This window comes from Emydura macquarii, unplaced genomic scaffold, assembly GCF_026122565.2.
Source record: "Emydura macquarii macquarii isolate MOO-44397 ecotype Brisbane River unplaced genomic scaffold, CSIRO-AGI_Emac_v2 contig_1483, whole genome shotgun sequence".
Classification (NCBI taxonomy): Eukaryota; Metazoa; Chordata; order Testudines; family Chelidae; genus Emydura; species Emydura macquarii.
Window position 1 is genome coordinate 9,969,864 of NW_027131620.1, and position 22,039 is coordinate 9,991,902.

Consider the following 22,039-nt stretch of genomic DNA (forward strand, 5'->3'; position numbering starts at 1 on the left):
AGGCAAATAGATGCTTAAATATCTGTGAGGGCCTGGGCCCGAGTGCCCCTGTATTATTGTCCCCATGTTACAGATGAAGGAATCGGAAGCACAGACAGACTTGCCCAAGTGTCACACAGAGCTTGTGACAGAGCTGGAAAGGGAATGCAGATCTCCCAAGTCCCAGGCCACCGACTTAACCCCAAGGCCCTGATGTAATTAAAATAGCAAGCGTCATTTCAGCTCAGAAGTGCAGTTCATTGGCAGAGAGACTGGGGGCGGGGTGGGGGGAAGCTTGCACAGTGCTTGTCCGCCATATGCTTTGTTCTGATTGGCGCTCTCACTTTTTCACTTTCGGTTGCTATCCAATGCACAAATTGTATATGTGTGAACTGCTGTAGGTGGATATATATATATATATAAAAAACACCACAGAAGTTTTTCTGAACTCAGAAAGGTTCCTGGGCTCATTTCTGCGCAAAGGCTTATCCATTACTTATTTTATTTAAATTTGTTTCAAGTCACAATCAAGTGGGCACAATGAGCAAAATACTGTCTCATTTATGTCAACAGCAAAACTCCCACTTACTTCCATAAAGCCAGGATTTAAATCCGTACATCAATCATCCAATAAAAGATACTAAATAAATCTGTTGCATTATTTAATTTATACTCTAGCCAAGATGGGGGACCCAGCAAAAGTTGCTTGGGGTTCTGTGGCAGGCCAGACTTGTACTTCTGTTTCCCATGGTGGCTAAATGGAAGACTTTTTAATCCAGAGCTTTGGTACTTTAGCCTTTCCACAGCTGAAACTCCTGTTGACTCCAATAGGAGCAGTGCACATCATACATTTACAGGATTCTGTCCCTCCTTGCTGTCAGTCTGACACCTGACACTTAAATTTGGGGGGTGAGGAGGAGAGAGAGAGAGACACCCTCGCACGCCCGGCTATATTTAGTTCTACATTCTTGGTTCCAAGATGGTAACATTACAGCTTGGTTAACAGGTGCAGTCTTTACATATTTGATCATGGTCCAAAGTGTACTAAACTATAATAGAGATGTCTGCCTTCAGCAATCAATATCAAAATAAAATTACATCTCATTTACACAGTCCTTTTAGACACACTGTAGGTCATTTATATTAAGAGGTCCCTTCCACGCCCCCCAAGATTCCAAACAGAAGACTTATTTTGCTCATTACATTTTTATGTTAAGCATTAGCTAAAATCTCCATTAATTGTGAAAAACTCTAAGCATTGAGCCACTCAGGTAGCTCAATGTGCTCTAATGTCAGTTTTTTTCAAATGTTACAAAAGTTTCTAGTTATGAAAACTTAGCTGGTGGTGATGGTGATGATCAATGAAACTTCATTACCTGCTGTTTTATCCTGACCACATTTGCATGTGCTACCACTGTGAGCGCTATTACAGTTCTGAAAAAGAAGAAAAATATTTCAGCCTCTGTGAACGGGCTTGGAGAGTAGAACCCTTAAAATCACATTCAAGTAGAAAAGATGAATCAGTTCTCAACAAAGAAAATCAAAACCATTCCGTGGCAGAGGTCCAATCTTAATACCTAGAAAAGGAGCTAATAAAACATGTAGTCAAACTCAATTTCCCACTAACAGTATTAAATGATGCCAGTAGGTCACTGGTGGGACTTCCATTTTCCTTGAGTTGATTAAGGCAGAGTCAGACATCTGCCGTTCTCCAAAAAACCCAAGGAATTGTTTTGACATAGTTAAACTGAGCTGCATCACCACACAAATACCCAGAACTATTCACTCCAAAATGGTGGTAGTTGTGGTTTATCAGCCAGGCACAGGAAGTCCTCAAAACCAGGAATCCACCTAGAAGGCATTTTTGCTCTCAATTAACCTAGTGGCATCTGGTTCCAGTGTAGCTATCCTGCTGCATAACAAGAAAAATTAGATATTAGTGAGGATCCGGGCAGAGATGACCACACATCTGCTCACATTTGCTCTCCTGGCATGACCCATCATGTCGGTGTTTAGAGCTCAAGATAAAAATGCAGGAAGCTGAAAAAAGCACAGCATTCCCTTAACTGAAAATGTATAAGGGCTTAATGGAGTGAGATTGAACTCTCAGATACCTGGATGTTTGCATTCTGATCACAGAAGATGTGTGTGTGTGTGTACACACACACATATCTCTCTCTCTTACAATTTAGGGGTATTTTAATGCAGACTCAAGAGCAATTTTTGGTGCCAAACTGCTTGAGAATGAATGCATAGAAAACAGTGAAGGAAAGGTCAAGCAATCAGATTTGATTCACATTTTAGGTTGCCATTCTTGCTGTATACAATATAGAGTGACTGCAAATAAAGGCTTAGTCAAGTTCAGAATGAGAACTGCAGGCTCTGTCTAGAAGGGAAGGGTTTTCTGCTGCTGCACAAGTTTAAAAATGGTACAGAAAACAACTTCCACAGGGGCTTATTATATCTGAATTGTTGAAGGATTTCTAAGGCTTGATTTTTAGCAAAAATTCCCTAAAGCAATATTAATCTGATATGCATCTTCTTTCTGATAAACATACTGTATTTCTAAAATTGTTGCCATAAGCATGATAAAAAATAAGCATGGAGGAATAAAATTTCTAAGCCAGAGGCGCTCTCGCTGAAAATGTACTGAGAAGAGCAGAATTGGCCACTGCGTTTTGTAAACAACTAAGCCCATGTAACCACATCAAATGGGCATTGTTTATGTGTAATATTTGTGGGATCTGTATTTGTGTCATAATAAAAGATGTAAGAAGATGAAAAGTGAAGGGAACAAATGAAGGTACAAGAAAGAAGGAATTTGAATCCACAGAAGGCAGTAAGTCCAGGAACTTGGCATGTTGTGTGGAACGTGCTTTTGCATTTTCATGGGTACTTGGGTAGCTATGTTGCTAAATCCCCTAATCTGCAAGGTGAGAATACATCCTGCAAACTGAACACTCAACAATATGGACATATCCGACTCACTGGAAAATCTAATGCCTAAGTAGAAAATCAAAATATAGCTCTTCCCAGAAAACCTGTTTTTGCAAACTTCTTATAGGGAAACTCAACAGCAAACTAAAACATAACAGAACAGGCAGTGACTAGAATATGGCCCCATTTAATAAATACAATGATTCTAATAAAGAGGCAGCTAATCTATCCCAAGCTTTTATCTCTCACGCTTTCTCTGTCTCCCATTTTTCTACTGCGCCTACCATCATAATATTAAGATTCCAGAATCTTTCTATCCTATTAGCAGATGGTTTGACACCTTGACTGTTCAGAATTATTTCTCCCCTCAATGCCTGTTTAATCTGGTGTGTTCAAATACCAAAGCAACCAGTACACAGGGAGAAAAACAACTATTTGCTCTTATGAAACCTAAACACTCAACCTCCCTGTTTATTATTTGTTTCAAGTGCTGTGGGTCAAATTCTGAGCCTGTCTCAAAAACAGCCTTCAAAATTGTATCATCAAGTTTTGCACAAACCAATCCTGGATTTCTGAGTGCATCACTTCACGTGCAAATGTGGGGTGTGAGCAAGCAACTGCCTTATTGTCCCAAGATTGCATGTGCCATGGAGGAAGACAGGTAAAGAAAATATTGCACCTACGTGCCTGTGAGTACCATGCAGTAAAACATGAAAGGTATTTTCTTTCTTTATGCATCTTTTTTAGTTTATTGGATTGTTTTCATTTTTAATCCAGGCCTTCAATGGCACATGTGTGCATCTGTTACTACAGCTGAGCTGAATTTTGGAGAGCAAGTTCATATTTGGATGAAATCTGGTAATATTGGATTCTGGTAATTATTCATAAAGTCACTGAAAACAACAACCAAACCTAAATGAGGGAAAAGCCTCATCCTTCAAGCTCTATAAATTGTATTAGTTACAATTAGCCATTACAGACCTGAGGCCTTTTTTTCTTTTAGAGGAGGCCCCCTTTGTTCTGCTCTGGCAGCGTCAAAGTGTAAAGGAGTCTTTGTGTTAATGAGAAGCCAATCTCTACAGTTTAGGAGTATCTGAAACTGGGCAGGTGAAATTCGCACAGCAGAAAACCAGGCAATTTTGTTTTAATTTTGTGAAATTCTGCTTGAAACAGAGTATTTCCTCCTTGTCCCTTCTTAGGAGGGACTGAAATACCCATATAAAGAGATACACTATTTATCTTGTCTCTGAATGGATTTAGTGGGAGAAATCTGATTCTTTCAGTGGTGGTTTTCATCGGCTGACACAGCCTGAAAGTTTGGTGGGTGCATAGGTAAACTCCCTGGAGTTGAGCTGCTTTCTCACTCTTCTTTGCTGGTATAGGGTGGGTCAGGCCTGCTAACTGGAAAGGGTGAAGCGTAAGGGCTTTGCAAATGGAACAGGTGAGAATACAGCTGGCTATTAATGAAGGCTCTGATGTTCAGCTGGTGACTGGTCACCCGGTGATAAGAGCCACATAAGAAGGAGAGACTGGGAAAGCAAATGGATGAAGGGTTAGGTTTTGTTTGCATTTTAGGGTGAGCTTAAGAGAGTTCTTTCTAGAGACAGTTCTATTTTATTTCAAATCAGGAAGAAGCAGATGGTGGACTTTTGGGGGGGCTGGGGTTGTTCTTATTTTCAGTCTAAGCCTGGGAGACTCTGTTCTATTTTATTTTCAATTAGCTCAGAACCTGGGGAGCTTTCCTGAAGTTACTAAAGTCAGTAGAACAGCACCATTTGAAACTTCTTCTGTTGTCCATATGATCTTCACTTAGCATAACTGATCTAATCTGTTAGATGATTCCCTTTCCTCTTATCTTTGGGTGGAGGGTTCCTCTATTTAGTGCTTTACCATGGGTGATGCTTTTTCCTTCTAGTATAGATCTTGAATCTTCTTTCATCAGGGCTATGAAGAGCCATATGTAGCTGAAGTTTAGATTTTGTGCTCCACTGACCCTTTTAAGGGTTTGGTTGAGCTGAGTCTCCAGGTCTTTGTAATTGTCTGGAAAACATATGATCTATTGGAAAAGAGAGAGAGATACAAGACTCAACATTTCAGTTGAATGATGGCTCATTCTGGTTATCATGAGGCTACTAGATATAATTAAAATGACGTATTTCTTCCTTTTCCATCTTCATGCTGATGTGTGTGCTCTAAAAGTTTTACAGGATTCATTTAAATTCCACAAGTTTCCCCCAACACATCTTCCCCACCTTCTTACATGTAGAATCAATGTTTTCAAACAGCTTCCTCTCTCCCTGTCTCTAAAAACTGCCTCAGAAGGCTTAATGTGCTTCTATGAAGTTATTTTTTAAATACTTCTAGACAAACTCAAGCACCTGACTGCATTTAAGAATAGCTTAATACCACTGAATATCATAGGTGGGTTCCTAATCATAGTGAGGTGTCTCCCAAATCTTTAAAATTTTAAATAAAAATTATGAGTAACCAAAATGTCCTTAGCATTATTTCTCCCTCAAAAAGACATTATTTGGTTGCAGTTTTTTTTAATAGTACAGGTAAAATAGTGAGAGAAAAGTGCTTTAAATTACACTACAGAATTTTTTTTCATATTCTCCTGGTTTCTTAACATATCGGTACTCTACAGAGTCTCAACAACCGCCATAATTATTATTAATAATGAAGTAACTAGGCACACTTTAATCCTGCAGTTCCAAATTTTCAAAAATGCATACTTAAAAATAGGTTCCTAGATCCAAATTAAGGCACCTAAATACATGTTCAGATTTTTCAAAAGTGCTGAGCACAAAGCAGCAAACGTATGCACACTTGATTGCTTTATTGATGATGTGTTAGGGTGATTGGGGCGTTGAGTAGGTGTCTTTTTCATTTTATTTTAAATGTAAGCAAATTAAATAAATCAAGAGACTGATCCTACAGACTATACTCATGCAAAAACCTAGTTAACTCTGTAGGATGAGCCGTACAGGTCAAAAGGTCAACACTGTCTTTAATTATAGATTAGCTGCAAGCATTACACTGAATTCTAACAATGTTTCTTTCTGACTTCACCTAACTTGTTTAAGCTGACACAGACATACTTAAGGATAGCGCACCATTCGTAAGCTTCATTATTCCCCTGTTTATAACTCATGCTTTTGTGGGCTTCATGAATTTTAATTGAGTCCTTCCTGTTATTATCTAAACAGGTTGGGTACCATAAATAGGATGCAAAGTTATCATTTCACAGTGCCAGGAGAATGCTGGACGCCATTGTGCTGAACCTGCTGAGTTAGGTTTTTGTTATGAAACTTTTGGCTCAGCTCTTAAGAAGGAAACTGAATTAACATAATGCAGTTTTGCATTTGCATTCAGCTATCTTTCACTATTTTTTTGTGTTTTGCACTTCTACAGCATCTTTTGTCTAGGATGCTTTGCAGACATCAGTGAATTAAACCTTACAGCACCTCTGCGATGTAGATAAAAATTAGATCCATATTAGTTTTGACAGAACAGGTGTGCCTTAGCGAATGCATAAAAAAGCACCCGCAGATCCAAATATCTGAAATCAGATGCTACCATTGAGTAAACTGAGGCACAGAGTTCAGGATTACTCCAATGTCAGACACAAATCAGCCGCTTATCCAGAAAGAAATGATAAGCCCCCTTTATAAACAATATAGTATTTGCTCTATCACATCAGACTATTGGTTCACCAAGATTGGTATTCTGCTTTCAGAAGTGGCCAGTGCTTTAGAGAAAGGCAAAACTGTTTCATAATGTACCTAATTAATAATAGAGCATGGTCTCTACCAGCAAACACTCTAACAAATAAGCTTCCTTTTATACAAAAATTCCAATCCATTACACAAAGGCAGCATGGTACCTTGACCCTCAAGCCATCAGTTTTCATGGTGAAGCTTGAAATCTGATTACTTCTATATGAATCCATGAGGAGCTATTGATGATAAAGTCAGTAGGCAATAAGAGAGCCTTGAATATTTTTAACTTCTCTTTAATTCATGGGTCATGGATGTTGTGGCTTTGTTTTATTCGAATGATTATTTGACCACAACCCAGATGCTTTAAATCCAGAACATTCAGCACCTTATGTTAGCAGGTACAACTGAATTAAGCAAATTATGTTTGCAGTTGAGAATGTTTTAGAGAAACCCCATTTTGTCCTGCAAATAACACACTTTTTAACCAGCTAAGGTTTAGAAAAGAGATTTTTCAAACACTCCCCCACTAAGATCACAGGGATTTTCTATAAACATTTTGCAGCTAACATTCTGAGAAACAAAAAAGTGCTCTCATGACAAAATAAATGTTCAGAAACCCCCTTTTCCCATTAGCCTGACAATGAAATCCATTCTCTTCCAGCAAATACTCTAACAAATAATCTTCCTTTTACACAACAAGTCCAATCCATTACACAAAGGCAGCCAATATTGCCAGGAGACTGGAGAGTGTTGCTAGGAGTGGGTTAATTCTGTCAATTTTGTGAATGTGTGGCATAAACAAAACAATTTATTCAGCAGCTCATTCACTGTCTGGCAGTCTGGGTTTTTCTTACACCTTTTAAGGCCACTGGTGGGGAAAACAAACATGTCGAGCCAGATTTCCAGAAGAGTTCAGCTTGCACTTAGGTACCAGAATAAGTCACCATTAGTGTCACAGTGGTATCTTCTGGGTGCAGAACGGTTTTGAAAATCTGGCTCTTATATAAGTGCCTAAATGGGAACTTAGCTCATTTAAAAATCCCCACATGTCCAAAACGATGTGAGCAAAAAGTATCTAATGCTGAAAGAGCCAGGAGGTAGACAGAGCATTCATTAAAACAACATGAAGATTAATTACGAAGGCTAAATGATGTGTAGGAGTCTCTTTATGGGGAGAACTAATCTAAACCCAGTGGACCAGATCCTGAGCTTGTGTAAATTAGTCAGAAGACAGTGGAGCTAGCCGATTTATAGCCACTTGGTATCAGCCCATTTTATTCAAAGATGCACATAATGATATATATTATTTTCTGTGATGAAGATGAGATTGTAAAGTTGAGGTTGTCTTAAACCACAAAACAGATCCAGCTGCAGTTTTCATCCTACCCTGAGTTAGGATTTGGACACTTGGTTCAGTCCACTGTAAATGTATGGGCTATGTTCAAAGTTCATGTATAGATGTGGACTGTGATTTTGAACAATCCTGAGGATCGGAGCTGCTCAGGTGTGAACCTCAAATTTAGGCCTATTCTCTGTAATGAGCTGAAACAGAGCAGGGAACACAAATCCCTCTGCAACTCTGTCTATGTCCTCCCCTTTTACAGGAAGATTCTTGTGAGGCTTTTTCCTAAATGCCTGATTTTGCTCCAAAACCTTTACAATTTGTCAGGTTTGAGACTCTTGGCTTTAAACTCCATACACAGCCCTCACCCAACAGCCCTTCCAAGAAATCCAGTGGTGGGATTTTTTAAATCTGTTGATAACACAGCACTGGGAAAACTGCAAAGAACAGATAAATGATTGTGCTTGGTTGCTGGATTTTGGGGTATTTTTTTTGTGCAAATCATCTTTATTATTTGCTTTTCATCCTCCTGTTATTTCCCTCTTCATGCTGCCAAGGTTTTTAAGGCACTTGGAAGAGAGGAAGGTGATCAGGAACAGTCAACACGGATTCACCAAGGGAAAGTCATGCCTGACCAACCTGATTGCTTTCTATGATGAGGTGACTGCCTCTGTGGATGTAGGGAAGGCGGTGGATGTGATATACCTTGACTTTAGCAAAGCTTTGATACGGTTTCTCACAGTATTCTTATCAGCAAGTTAAAGAAGTATGGGTTGGATGAAAGGACTATAAAATGGATAGAGAACTGGCTAGAGCATAGGGCACAATGGCTCCATGTCTAGCTGGCAACCGGTCACAAGTGGAGTTCCCCAGGGGTCGGTCCTGGGGCCGGTTTTGTTGTGGTGGCTGGGCCTGGAGATTAAATGGCAACATTCAGGCAGACATCATAGAGTTACATTTTCAACATAGATTCAAACTTGGGGCTTGTCTACATGGTCCCGCAGTGCAGACTATGGGGTGTGTGAGTTGCTGCACACACTAAAGTGTTGCACAGTAACTGTCCCATGTAGACCCTGCTAGTGTGAACTAAACAGTACTTACAGCACACACCCCTGCAGTCCACGCTGCAGGGGTGTGTAAACAAGCACTTGCATCTAATTTAAAGGGCAATATTTTGCATGCATAATTACTTGCACAGTATATCCTCTGGTTGTACGGCATTGATGTATGGGATTTTAGGCCACTTTCTTGCTTATGATGCAGAAGGAAAAAGGGGATGTGGCCAGAGAAAAGGGAGCGAGGCTAGAACAACGCTGCATCATGCTGACCCTGAGCTGTGTTTTCAGCCTTTTTGGCTCTCTGCAGCCCAGCGTAAGTCAGAGCAGCCTTTAGACAGAGATGATCACCCTGAACCAAACAGCACAAAGAGCAGAGGGGTACAAAGAAGAGCTTTGAATCCTGTGAATTGTGCTCTGTGCATTTCAGCCCAAAATGTTCTGTGTTTTGGGGATTTTCATCTACATGAAATCTATGTGAAATAGCCTTCGTCACTGACCTGCTTTCATGGATTAAAGGAACAATTGAATAGAATATAAAAAGGAGGTGTCAAGAGGAAGTGGAAAAATGGGGGAGGGAAAGTTGGGTTTCTTTGTGTTGAAAAGTCTTGTCACGTTCTTGGCACCCAAGCTAAAAGACACAGCTGCTCTACATCTGCTGCAGTACACTGGAACCAAACAGGCATTAGTGTAACTATTCTGAACTCACTCGGATTGTTTTGTTTACTCTGGTATGGATGCAATATCCTTTGTAATTATTAGCACAGAAAGCTATTTTCTAATGCCAATGCAATAAATAATTTGGCTTATAAACATTTTTCTTCAAAGGTGAGGCCGATAGGACTTCCAGTCAAGAATTTTATCACTGGTAAAGATTTTGTATGTCAGAACTAATGTCTGCTCTAGGAGGCTGGGTGACCATTGAATTACGCAACTGAAATAATGTCACTTATAGCACTCACAGCACTGATCAACAAATTGCTCTTTGATGTAAAATCCCATACTGATTATATTTCATGTGATAAATCTTCCTAAGTATTTTGGGGCAGCCCTTAGAAAAGAGATGGTCCATAGGCACCTCTGCAATGCAAATATAATAATAATAATAAATAATACATATATAATGTATTTATTGCCCAGTACATTTTAACATACATTCTAAATATGACTATGAAACACTATCCCCCAAGTGTCTTCATTTAAACTAACACTGGGAAAGCTCAAATCCTTGTTCAAAATCTCTGTTGGTTCTTACTAGGCCCCTAGGAAGATGCATAAGAAAGCAGACTTTTAGCTGAATCCTGCAGTCCGATATAGCCAGCAGGTGGTAATAATTAATGACAAATATTTTACACGTATTTAGTGTTTTGTAACTAGGGAACTCAAAGTGGAGGAGTCCATATGCCATATAAAGTCCATCTCCTCATCTTGGAGTGCTGTATTCACTTCTGGTCAGCTGGTCTCCAAAAGAAAAATAGCAGTAAAAAGGTGGGGTTCAGTGACAGGAAACAAAAATGCTTCAAAGATGGAAAGTCTTCCTTCTGAAGAGAGCCTGAAAGAGTTGGGACATTTGGTTTATGGAGGAGAAGACAGAGTTGTAAAAAATGATTGGTTCAGTCATCCAGAGAAGGTAAAGTGGGTGCTCCCATTTCCCCTTTCTTTTAATATATGAACAAGAGGACAGTCAGGGAAACTGATAGGTAATACATTTTAAAATGGTAAAGAACAACAACTTTACTTTACAAAATGCATAATTAACTTGTGAAACTCACTGTCAGAAGATCAGGCTACAATGTGCTTTTTAAATATAAGCACTGAGACTCAATAGTGAATTCCTTAAACTATGAACTTCATTGATTGTGTCTACGGTTTATAAGTATTCACACAGTAATAACTGACCTGAAGGGAATCCTTTCCACACCATGTTATTGCAAAATTTGGCAAAGATGCTCTGGGAACAATCTCTTATTTGTTTATTCAATAGCTCTGGTCAGAAAGCTGGAGGGGATGTTCCAGGATATTTCTTTCCTTGATTCCACGCAGTTTGGGGCTCTTCTAGTGCCTTATGTCAAATCTTTTCCAGCTTGTTTAATGAATTCCTTTCTGTTTTTCTGAACACTTTTATTTATGACTCTGCTACTTGAACGTCTTAATTCCAGAGACTGGGGTATTGGCTGTGGTCAGGCACTATAACTCACTGAGCCAATTTGTGGACTTCTCCATTTGAATGGTTTCACTACTACTATTTGTCCTGCTGTTACTGTTGCCAGATCCACTTTGGAAGCTCTGTTCACATGGCAGCCTGTCTTTGGCTGGAAGATACGTGGACCTGGGCTAAGCTGAGCTCAGCTGGATAATGCTCTTTACCAAGTTTTACTGCTATTAGTGAGTGGTGAGTTTTTCCAAGGGTGGATATAGAGTGTGCTCCTGGGGGGAAAGAATGCTGCGCTCCAGCAACTCATGAATGTTGGGCTTTCTTTTCTATGTCCCATTCTCCCTGTAAGCTTTGTTTTATTTTCTGGCTGCACATCTGGAAGGGGTTCCATTCCCTCATCCCTTTCCTTCATCCTGAGCAGTTTCATATCATTGTAGATTATCTTTGGTCTTCTCCATTCCATGATCCATTCTGTGGCATAAGCAGGGTTTATTTTGTTCAGTAGACACCCTCCCCACTCCTTCTGCTAAGTATATAGAGTCCTTATATTTTACCTCCCAAATTTCTGATCTCCCCTAGTTACGGATTTGGAGCTTCTAAATAGATGTGATTGGCTTCCCTGAAAACAGCAATTAACCCAAGAGAAAGTCAGTGCATTCACAATTGATTAAAATATAAAGAAAGAACAGATACAAGCTAATACAATTGGCCACAAAATCTGTCCACAGGTTGGTATTCTGGATGGATAAGGTATCAGTAATGTGATCCCAGTCTTGTACTCCTTATGCAAGTGGAACTTTCTTTGCAGTCAAGGATATGGATTGGAATTTCTAAAGACAAACACAATTCAAAAGTGTGGAGGGGCCTGAGTTACACAATTTGTAGCCAGACACAGAGAGTTTGGGAGGCACTAGTGTTTTTAGATCTGGAGTTTTGCTTCAAGCCCATCACTATTAAACATCTGCTAGTGCAATTTTCATTCCTTCCTGTTAGATTAAATATGTCTGCTTTTATTGTTTTGTAAGAGTCCTGGTTCACTTAGCTTCGACACCCATGTAGGCGGCTGGAGCTGCATCCCTGATAATTAGGACCGTGTGCAGCGGCATCATGTTCCTCAGTGAAGCTCTGTATTAGGTGTGTGTGTCATATGGCTGTCTTCATTGCTTAGGCACAAGCATTGGTGAGTGCCTGAGTCTTTCAGACAAGCATATGAAAAACATTTGACATTTCCCAATGGCCTTAAGGAATAATAAACCATAATGTTAATAGGAAAATGTTGCCTAGGTTCAGCTAGAGCTTATTTTGGGGCTTTATGTCTCATATTGGGGCCATTTTTTGTCCATCTGTTGAAAACAGGTAGAGCCGTAAAGAGTGATTTTAATTTTGGAAGTGGCGATGTAATTGGTGCATCTCTAAGCACGCTCCGGCCATGTGCCTCATGCAGTGTCTGGTACAAATGTCTTTTTTTATAATTCCAGTGTCTCGGAGGAAATGCTGGAGAGGCTGTGACAAATCCTGCATTCAACTAGATGCTGGCGGACAGGTTGCTGCAGATCAGGCTTTTGGAAAACATTCAATGCTGCTGTCTAGACAGCGTCAAGATGCAAGGGCTCCCCTCCCTTCCCCCATGCCCCTGGAGCCTCATCACAGAGCTGAATATGTCTGCTAATTAAACTGGAGTTTTGCACTTCACCCTTAGGAGTTTCTTCCTCTGGAAATGTAGGTCATTTGATTGACGTATTCTTCAACATCTTAACTTCTAGTGAGAAAATTATGAAAAACAAGCCGTGCTAGACCCAGGCAAGACTGGAAGCTGAACGCAAATTGGATGTTTAATTATATAAAGGATTTAGGAAGCCATAACTGTCTCACCTTCTCCCCCCACTCCCCACCCCCTTCAGCAGGAGGATTGTAACTGCCTGGCCAGTGAGTGTAGTCAGGCATATTTGTTCTGTGGCTGACAGGCCCTGCTGTGTGTCAATACTGAAATTCCAGATCTTTATTATTGAGATTTCACGACATCAGACAGGCAGGAAAAGGAAGAGAAGAATGGTACCTATGTGCAAGAATATGGTGATTGAGAATAAAAATTCAGAGTTTAATATGTTTGCTAAGGGCTAGATTGCGAACCTAGCTGTGCAGGAAAGTAAGAGGGAGTAAGAACTCTGGGGTAGAAAGGGGTGTTTTCAGGTGTTGACCCCCAAGTAATTCTGTCTAAAAATTGATTAAAATGTACAGACTAGAGAAATGAGAACTGGTAGGCTGAAGCATAATAATTATCTCTTAATGCCAATTCAGGGATGTGATTCCCATTATTTTAGTCCCATGGGGTTCTTTGGCTACAGTTTCTTCTGTATGTGTCTCAGTGGGCAGCTTTCAACAGCGATTACAACTTCAAAGTGGGCCCACTTTTGGTATGCACACTGACCTCTAGGTGAGATATGAGCAAAGTACATTTTCCTCCAAATCAGTAGTGAATCCTGTCTTCGTGTAGCATAAGTCACTAAAACAAAGTATAGATGGGCCATTCAAGAAACAGTCTTGAGACAGGCAAATTAATGAATATTATGACTCTTAAATTCATATTAAATCCCATTATTTCCTCTCTGTTTACCAAAGTTCACTTAAGTTTCCTTTCTAGGAGTACACAATCTAAACCATTTAGTGTTTACCAGGAGAAGCTGCTAGCACCTTGAATGACAATAACATTTTACTATCCCACTAACATTATTACAAGAAAAAATAAATATAATCCCTGGGCAGTGCTTTTACAGACGCCATCTCCCCAATGACACTGAAGTCGGAGTGATGTCATCATGTCACAGGAACAGTGCTGCTGGGAGGTTGCTGTGTTGTGGCTTGTTTCTTCTTAGCTGCCTTTTTTGCGGCTGTTTTCTTGCTTGTACAAATGAGTTGAACTGAGGACATAAGAAAGCGTAACAGTACATAAACAGCATGTAAGAACAAGCGTAAGAGTTTAGGAGCAGAGTGCAAGAGTTCAGAGGAATTTATACTTTTCTCTCTCCATAGTCTCACTGAAGGTGGAAGATGCACCTCTTTCAGGGGCTTGGCTGTATTCAGAAATCAGCCACTGTCACCGTTCAGTGGCTCAGCACCTTCAGTGACTGGCCTTGGTAGCATCTTGAGCTCATAAATATACAATGAGCTAATGCATATGCAGTCGGGTTGTGATTCTTCTACAGTTTTGGGCTAACTTTTCTCTTATTATGTCCATTTTCTGAGAGAGGTCCCTTTAGTTCCATCAGGGAGTTTAAATTCTGGTTCAAATGAATCCAAACAGCTCACATTTTTACATAACATCTTTCAGTTCTTAAACATATTTCTTTTTAACTTAAATGATTCTTAAAGTCTTTAAACTTAAATGGTTATTAAAGAAGTTAGTGTCCTTTCTTCTTTTCATCCTTGGAGAAGTTCTTCTGGTCTTTCTGAGTTTGGAAACGTATCGTTTGTTGTACACTTACAATTTGTAATTAAAGGCTCCTATCAGATATTCTAAAAAGGGCTCAAATCATACTCATTCTTATTTATCTCTGCCAGACACAGCATAAAAGGAAGTAATATTGAATGGTAGAGCAAAGTGTAAATTATAAAGCTGCATCCCAGAGTCTGTGTAAACATACATGGAGGTAATAAATATAGCCTTATGGATAAGGAGGTGCCCTTTTGGATACTCTTGGTGCCTATCACTAGTTGACAGAAAGCAGGGGGTACCTAGGATTTCCTTAGTTAGCTTAAACATTTCATGTAACTAAATAAGCCGCCAAAAACATAAGCATATGAACTATCATATTCTCCAAGCATCATGTAGATGAAAATCATCATATCTCCTGAATTCAGTAAAAGCAAAGTAAAAATTGCAATAACCTAAAATTTTAAGAATAACTAATCATTTTATTAATAACTGTTTTGGGATCAATATTAAGGTCTATCTCCTATGGAAGCCACACTCCTACACTCTAGGATGGGTTATCCAGACTTTGGGCCTAGGTACACGGGGTAAGTGAGGCTACCATATCTGTTTACACCCTCCCTGGAACAGGTGGGCAGGGAATGAGTGGAGAGAAATGGCAGAATGGGAAGAGGCTTATGCCCATCTCTCACTAGCCATAGTAGCCAGAGTGGGGAGGATGGGCGTGCATAGGCCAGAAAGAAATTACTACACCTTTCCAGGAGCAAGCAGAGGAATAATTGTGACTCAGGTGTGTCTTGGGACACAAAATCTGCTGCTATTCCGTACGTGGGGACTCTGGTTTTGCCCCCACAACAACTTTTTCATGTGCATCTGACTGTACCTGCAAAAGGTGCCAAAAGGTGCAGCCTTTCGATGCAGAAGTCAGGAAGCTAGCTGCTGCTGATCAATTGTGTAGTCAATTGCTTGACCGCATTTTGGCTCATTATGAAATATATTCAAGATACCAAATATGCAATATCAGTCAGGTTTATGGCTGTAAGCCAATAATAATATAGTACAGGAGAAAGGTTCAATATGATAGCAGTCTTCAGGAAGCCATCTTCTGCAGCCTTGTTACATTCATCTTCCACCGAAGGAGTGATCCCAACGTTACATGGTTTAGCTAGGAATATTTATAGAATGATTTTACAAGTTACAAAACTCTTTACAGGTCACTCAAATCCAACCCATCTGTTGGTCCCAGTTCCTTAACTTGTTGTTCTGTTCCTTTCTTTATCTTGTCTTGGGTACTAGCATTCCAGGTACTGGTCTGCGAAGGTACCTCCCCAGCTTGTACTATGAGATAGAATAAGCATATCTTGATTTTTTAGAAGTTTCCCATCTGCTGGTGCAAAGTGTAGAGCTGTTCAATTGCAGGGAATTGTGGGATGTAGCTTAGCATGAGAAAAGCATGAGAACTCTGGGAAAAACATAGGCCAGTTCAGCCCTCATAACTGCCAGGCTGCCAGTCGGTGTGGTGTGCACTAAGCTAATATTTATATGTGTGGTTCACTAACACTGCCCAGCTGCCATTTTTGCACATGCGAATGCTAGCTTAATTTGTTTGAAATGGGGACATAACATTTTCGTTTGCTGGGAAAAAGTCAACTGACCATGCAAAAAATGTGTGCATTAAATCAGAGCTTGAGAATGGTTTCAAATTTGGAGGAAAATGGTTTTAATTAAGTTAATCATTTTCAGTACCCTCGTTGCTCAGCAAATCTCCATCCCGCTATGCTGAAAACCTTAAATTCTCTCACCTCTGAACATCACAAGGACAGACCGTATCTGCTTTTTCATTGTGCATATTGGGAAGAATCCATCCAATGTTGAAACACACCCTTGATTTCTAGGGTTATTTAATACCTGGGTTAGTCTGTGTGTATCATTATTGTATAAACACAGGCCTAATACAACTGCTGTTAGATAGTCAATGGAAGATTTCCCACTGACTTTATTGGGAGTCAGATCCCTCAATAAGCAGCTCATCTGTTTGGAATCTACTGCTGCATGCCAGGTGATGTGAGTGTTGAGATCGGCATGGTGCAAAGGTTGCGGGGAACTTTTCTGAGTAGTTTGTATTAGCCAGGAGAGCAGTTTCCATCTCCTCTTGGATTAAACCATACAGAAAACTAGGGACACGAAAGTTCCAGACAAAACATTAACCATGAAGCATCTTCATCCATAAGTGTTGAAGGCAGAACACATTTCTCACTCATTCCTTCCCCAGCAGCTAATTATAAATATACACATTCTCACATATGCACACACAGTAAATTTGTGCATCCCAGGGGCCGAGAAAAGTGGAGACTGCAATGTATACTGTTGTTGAGCTGTGACACATCTCTCTCAGAGAGAGAAATACAATCAGTAGTAAACCAACATGATTCACTTTTTTGTCACAGGGGTATTAATCGCCTAGATGCTAAATAAGCAGTAATATATTAAATCAAGGACCCAAAAGACTCATTGAGCTACTTCAGTCTTTTCAAGGATGTTTGAGGAAAATATCTAGGACAATGCTAGGGAGTAAGAAATGCAGATCCCATTAGTGCCCGGGAGTGTTACAGATATAGTTCAACATATAACACAATGTGGTCCCAGATTTTGAAAAATAGGTGGGCAAAAATGCTTGTGCATCTGCATGATAATTTGCACGCGCATGCAGTTTCAGTACTTGTAATCACATCAATTATACTTAAGCTCCTTGGGGAAAGGACCATTATTTTGTTCAGTGTTTGTACAGTGTCTAGCACAATGAGGTTCTGGTTCATGACTAGACTCCGAGGCACTACGCTAATACAATTAGCATAATACAGATTGGAAGAGGCCCTGGGGGTTTTTTGACTTCCTCTGCAGCATGGGGCACGGGTCACTTGCTGGTGGATTCTCTGTACCTTGAAGTCTTTAAATCATTATTTGAGGACTTCAGTAACTCAGTCTTAGGTTAGGGGTCTATTACGGGAGTGGGCGGGTGAAGTTCTGTGGCCTGCGTTGTGCAGGAGGTCAAACTAGATGATCATAATGGTCCCTTCTAACCTTATAGTCTATGAGTCTATGATAAATAATATATGCAGAGTCCAGAAAATCTGGGCCTGAATATTAACCCAAAATAGTTTATGAATAGTATTAGAATTTCCTTTTAAAAATCGCAGTATTAAATAGTACAGTAGTACACAATAACGGATCAGAACACTGCAGTAGGGCTATTGTAAGCTATAGAATCATAATATCCTGCATTTTCAGAAGTGATAGGCAATTTAGGGTGCCTTAATTTTTGGGTGCCCACCTTGATATATCTTAATCAGGACTGATTTTCAGAGGGTAGATGCTCAGCACTTTGCAAAAATTGAGGCCTTTTAAGGTGTCTGTCATGCATCTAAAAATGAATCACTAGTCACTTGAAAAAATTGAGTATTTTTATATGTGTGTTTATTAAAATATTTTTGATGTTTAGCAACTGTTGTTATATAGTTGTTTATCCCCAGTATCTTCTGGTGTTTATTTAACCTTCATATTTGTATTATTAAATTTATACCAAATGTGCACTGGCAGGCTCGTCGGGTCACAGACCATCATTTAGTTCTGTCCCGACAGCGCCTAGCACAATGAGGTGCAGAGCTGTGACTTGACGTTCTTTGGGGCTACAGCAATACAAATTAATAATGATGATCAGTGATCCAGACATGTCATTGACATTAGCCTATAAACTAATGGGTGTGTCTGTTTTTCATGGTGGTAGGAAAGCAGCAGCAGAAAACCTCATAAAAGCGAGACAATTCACAGTAAAGAATGAAATGTCCTATTGTCAGGGTTTCCTTGACTACTTCCAAAGCTGTGTCTGGGTCTCAGATGTTTAATACCTAACTGTGAATTCCCCTCTTCTGTTGAGTTCATTGCAAGACGCAAAATTTGCTTTTCTATTTTTATTCAGTGAATGTGTTTGTAAAACTGGTTTCTAAGGTAATAACACGTAACAAGTTACTGCAGTTGCTTACAGGGGCTGGTAGACTCTGCAGGGGAATCTGCACTGACGTTGCTTGAACCCAAGTTATGATGTGCCTGTTCGGAATTCTGGGGAAAGCCTCCCTGAAAAAAATAGATGGAGGTATGGTGGGGGCGAAGGAAGAGCAGACCTTAAAAATTAGAGATCTAGAGCCAGTCACTCTGGTGCAGAGCAGCAACTTTACACAGTACCACCAGCATATATGGATATCAGGCTGGAGTAAAGGGGTCATGCCCTTCCACTATGCCAAATCTCAGCTGTGGATTTTGGACCCTAGTGTCTGTTGCATTTCAGCCTGGCATACATTTGGCCAAGCCTCAGGCTGGCATAGTAGGACTTGCCCTGCTCACTGCAATATCAGGAGGAAGGAAGCGCTAAAGTGAGTCGTAGCTTCTTTTGCACACCACCCCTTTGCTTGCACTCTTGGCATTTTGGCTGTCCCTGAGGATCTGGGTCCTACAGTACCATAATAGGAAACACATCAAGAAGATCTATAGAATTATCTGCATTGTCTAGTGAGGAGAGCGTGTGACTGGGGGCCAGGAGAACCTTGGTTTTCAATCTGTTCTGAACAAAGGCTTTAAGAAAGGAGAGGCCTGGAAATCGAACACAAAAGATGGGAGCTAGAATGCCTGAAGTCTTGACCCATTGTGACCTTCAGCAAGCTAGTGAAAATGACTGTGCCTTAGTTTACCTTCCTCTCAAATGGAACTTACTGAATATTTACCCACTGCATGAAGTGATGAGGCTTAGTTAATGTTTGTAAAGGGCTTTGAGATTCTTGATTGAATGGTCATCAGTGCAAAGAGCTGAGTTTCCCCGAATTAAATAGAGCAACAATAACAGTATCAGAACATAAAAAATGACAGCTAACATGGCACTGCTAAAAAGAGAAAATAACTTTTCCCTCCATCCAAAAGCAGTATAAGGGTCTATATAAGTCATGTAAGGCTGATGAGTCTACATGAACTCGTTTGAAGAGAAATGGATATTTGGCTACATATAAGGATTCTTACTTAACATGGGAAGCATTGTGCTTAATATTTTTCTTTTTTCAGAACTGAAGCAATATTTGAAAGCTGCTGGAAGCATTTTCTTCTTGGAATAATCCACCCATACATGTGCACATGGACAGATCCAAACACATGGGCTATATCCACTTCAGTTTTCCAACTCAGCCCCAAGACAAAAGTGTCTAACAAAGAATGTTACAAAAGTTCTTCCCATCAGCAACCCCAGGCAGACTGAGTTTCAGCAGGAAAAGGATTCAGTCTCCTGTTCTAATATTTTAACAGTGCTTTCCCCGGTGGCCTGGAAGTCCTCTTTGTCTGGAACTTCCATTGACATCAATGGTCGTTCCATGCATGGAGGACTTCCTGGAAATCGAGGCTGTTGTGGTTCAGAAAACTCCTGCCTTTTGTGAGTAGGTGAGAATCTCCTTGATTCAGGCCTTATTTGCCCATACACACGCACATACATGTGCACACACAAACAGATAGGCCGTTCCATCTCTAAAATGAGCAGTTATGGAAAATGACATATGTAATAACTTGATACTCCTAGTGAAGAAAATACATTTGTACTAGAGTAATGACGTTAGCTTAGTGGCTGACAGAATGGTGAGTGATTTTTTGCATGGCATGTCATGAGGGACTGAGGTAGAGTTAATCATACCATCTGAAAATGCTCCATTCACTGATTCATTGTCAGCTGGTACCTCCAGCTCATTGTTCTATAAAGTGCCTTTGGAAGCCATGAGTATGAAATGTGCCCTGAAGTATTCTAATTCCTTCCTCCTGCATCAGATGTCGTTTAGGGCAGTAGTTCTCAACCAGGGTTATGCCTATCCCTGGGGGTACACGTAGGTCTTCCAGGGGGTACATCAACTCATTTAGATATTTGCCTAGTTTTACAACAGGCTGCATAAAAAGCACTAGCCAAGTCAGTACAAACTACAATTTCATATAGACAATGACTTGTTTATACTGCTCTGTATACTATACACTGAAATGTAAGTACAATATTTATATTCCAATTGATTTATTTTATAATTACATGGTAAAAATGAGAAAGTAAGCAATTTTTCAGTAATTGTGTGCTGTGACAATTTTGTATTTTTATGTTTGATTTTGTAAGCAAGTAGTTTTTAAGTGAGGTGAAACTTAGGGAAAACAAGACAAATCAGACTCCTGAAAGGGGTACATTAGTCTGAAAGGTTGAGAACCACTGGCTTAGAGAATGATCAAGGCTCCGCCATCCCTGTCCACCATGCTGTTTGCTGGAATAGTTACCTAGTTTTTTTCTGTAATGTAATTTTTTTATGAGGATAGATTGCTGGTCTATCTGTCAAACCCCAACCTGGAGGGCCAATGGACTTCTTTGACCTGTCCAGGTTGGGTGACCCTCCAGGAGTGAAAAGTCTCACCAGCATAGCTCTCAGGGTCATTGGAACACACAAATCTTCCCACCACTTCAAATTGCAGTTTCCAGGGAAGGAGGTAAGGTATTGGGGATGAGATTTTTCTTGCATTCACATGAATCAGCCAGGGTCAGTCCATGGCTGACTTTTGCAAATCTTATGGAGTCTGGTTCATGTAACCATTATGAACTGTTTTTTCTCGGCTTTGTTCAGCACTAGTGTGTATATAATTGGTGACTGGACTCCAGTCCAAACTTGTCACATAACAATCTTCCTTTTTCGCAACTCAGTTTGTTCCCCATTGCAAAACTGCATCAGATTCCTGATCCTGCCTATCCCATCCCCTCTCTATTCATTATGGGATTTGGTATGGTTTAGGACTAGATCTATAAAAAGATGATAATCTACCCAGTGTCCATTAATAGTTTTCATGTGTCACTCACTTTTCCTGTCCATCTTTTGTGACATCCCCTTTCATTGCTGCAGTAGATTGGCCACAATACAGAGCAATTTATGGTTGTCATATGTTATGTATCAGGCTTAATTGTTCATCCTGCCTTTCATCATCTCATCATATTTCACAGACCATGATTATAATTCTTGTGAGGCACACAGCTTGCCTTCACTTGCTACTTAGCCTTGCGCATCCATATGGTTCAGTTTGGTTTTCAATATTCTTTGTCATTTTGCTACTTTATTTAACATGACAAACCCAACATTATTTTGTAGGGTTTCTTTACTGTGGTATTGAGATTTAGGAGAATTAATATAAAAGAACAAAATACATCTGGCAAATTTGGAGGTTTATGAAAAGCAAGGCTGGAAAAAACTGGTCTGAAAACCCTGAATTTGGCAGTTATTAATGATGTTATTAATTAATTATGTTATTCCTGTTTGATGTCTTATCTCTCCTTTTCTTAAACCTCTGCAGTGATGATTCCTTGATCATCGC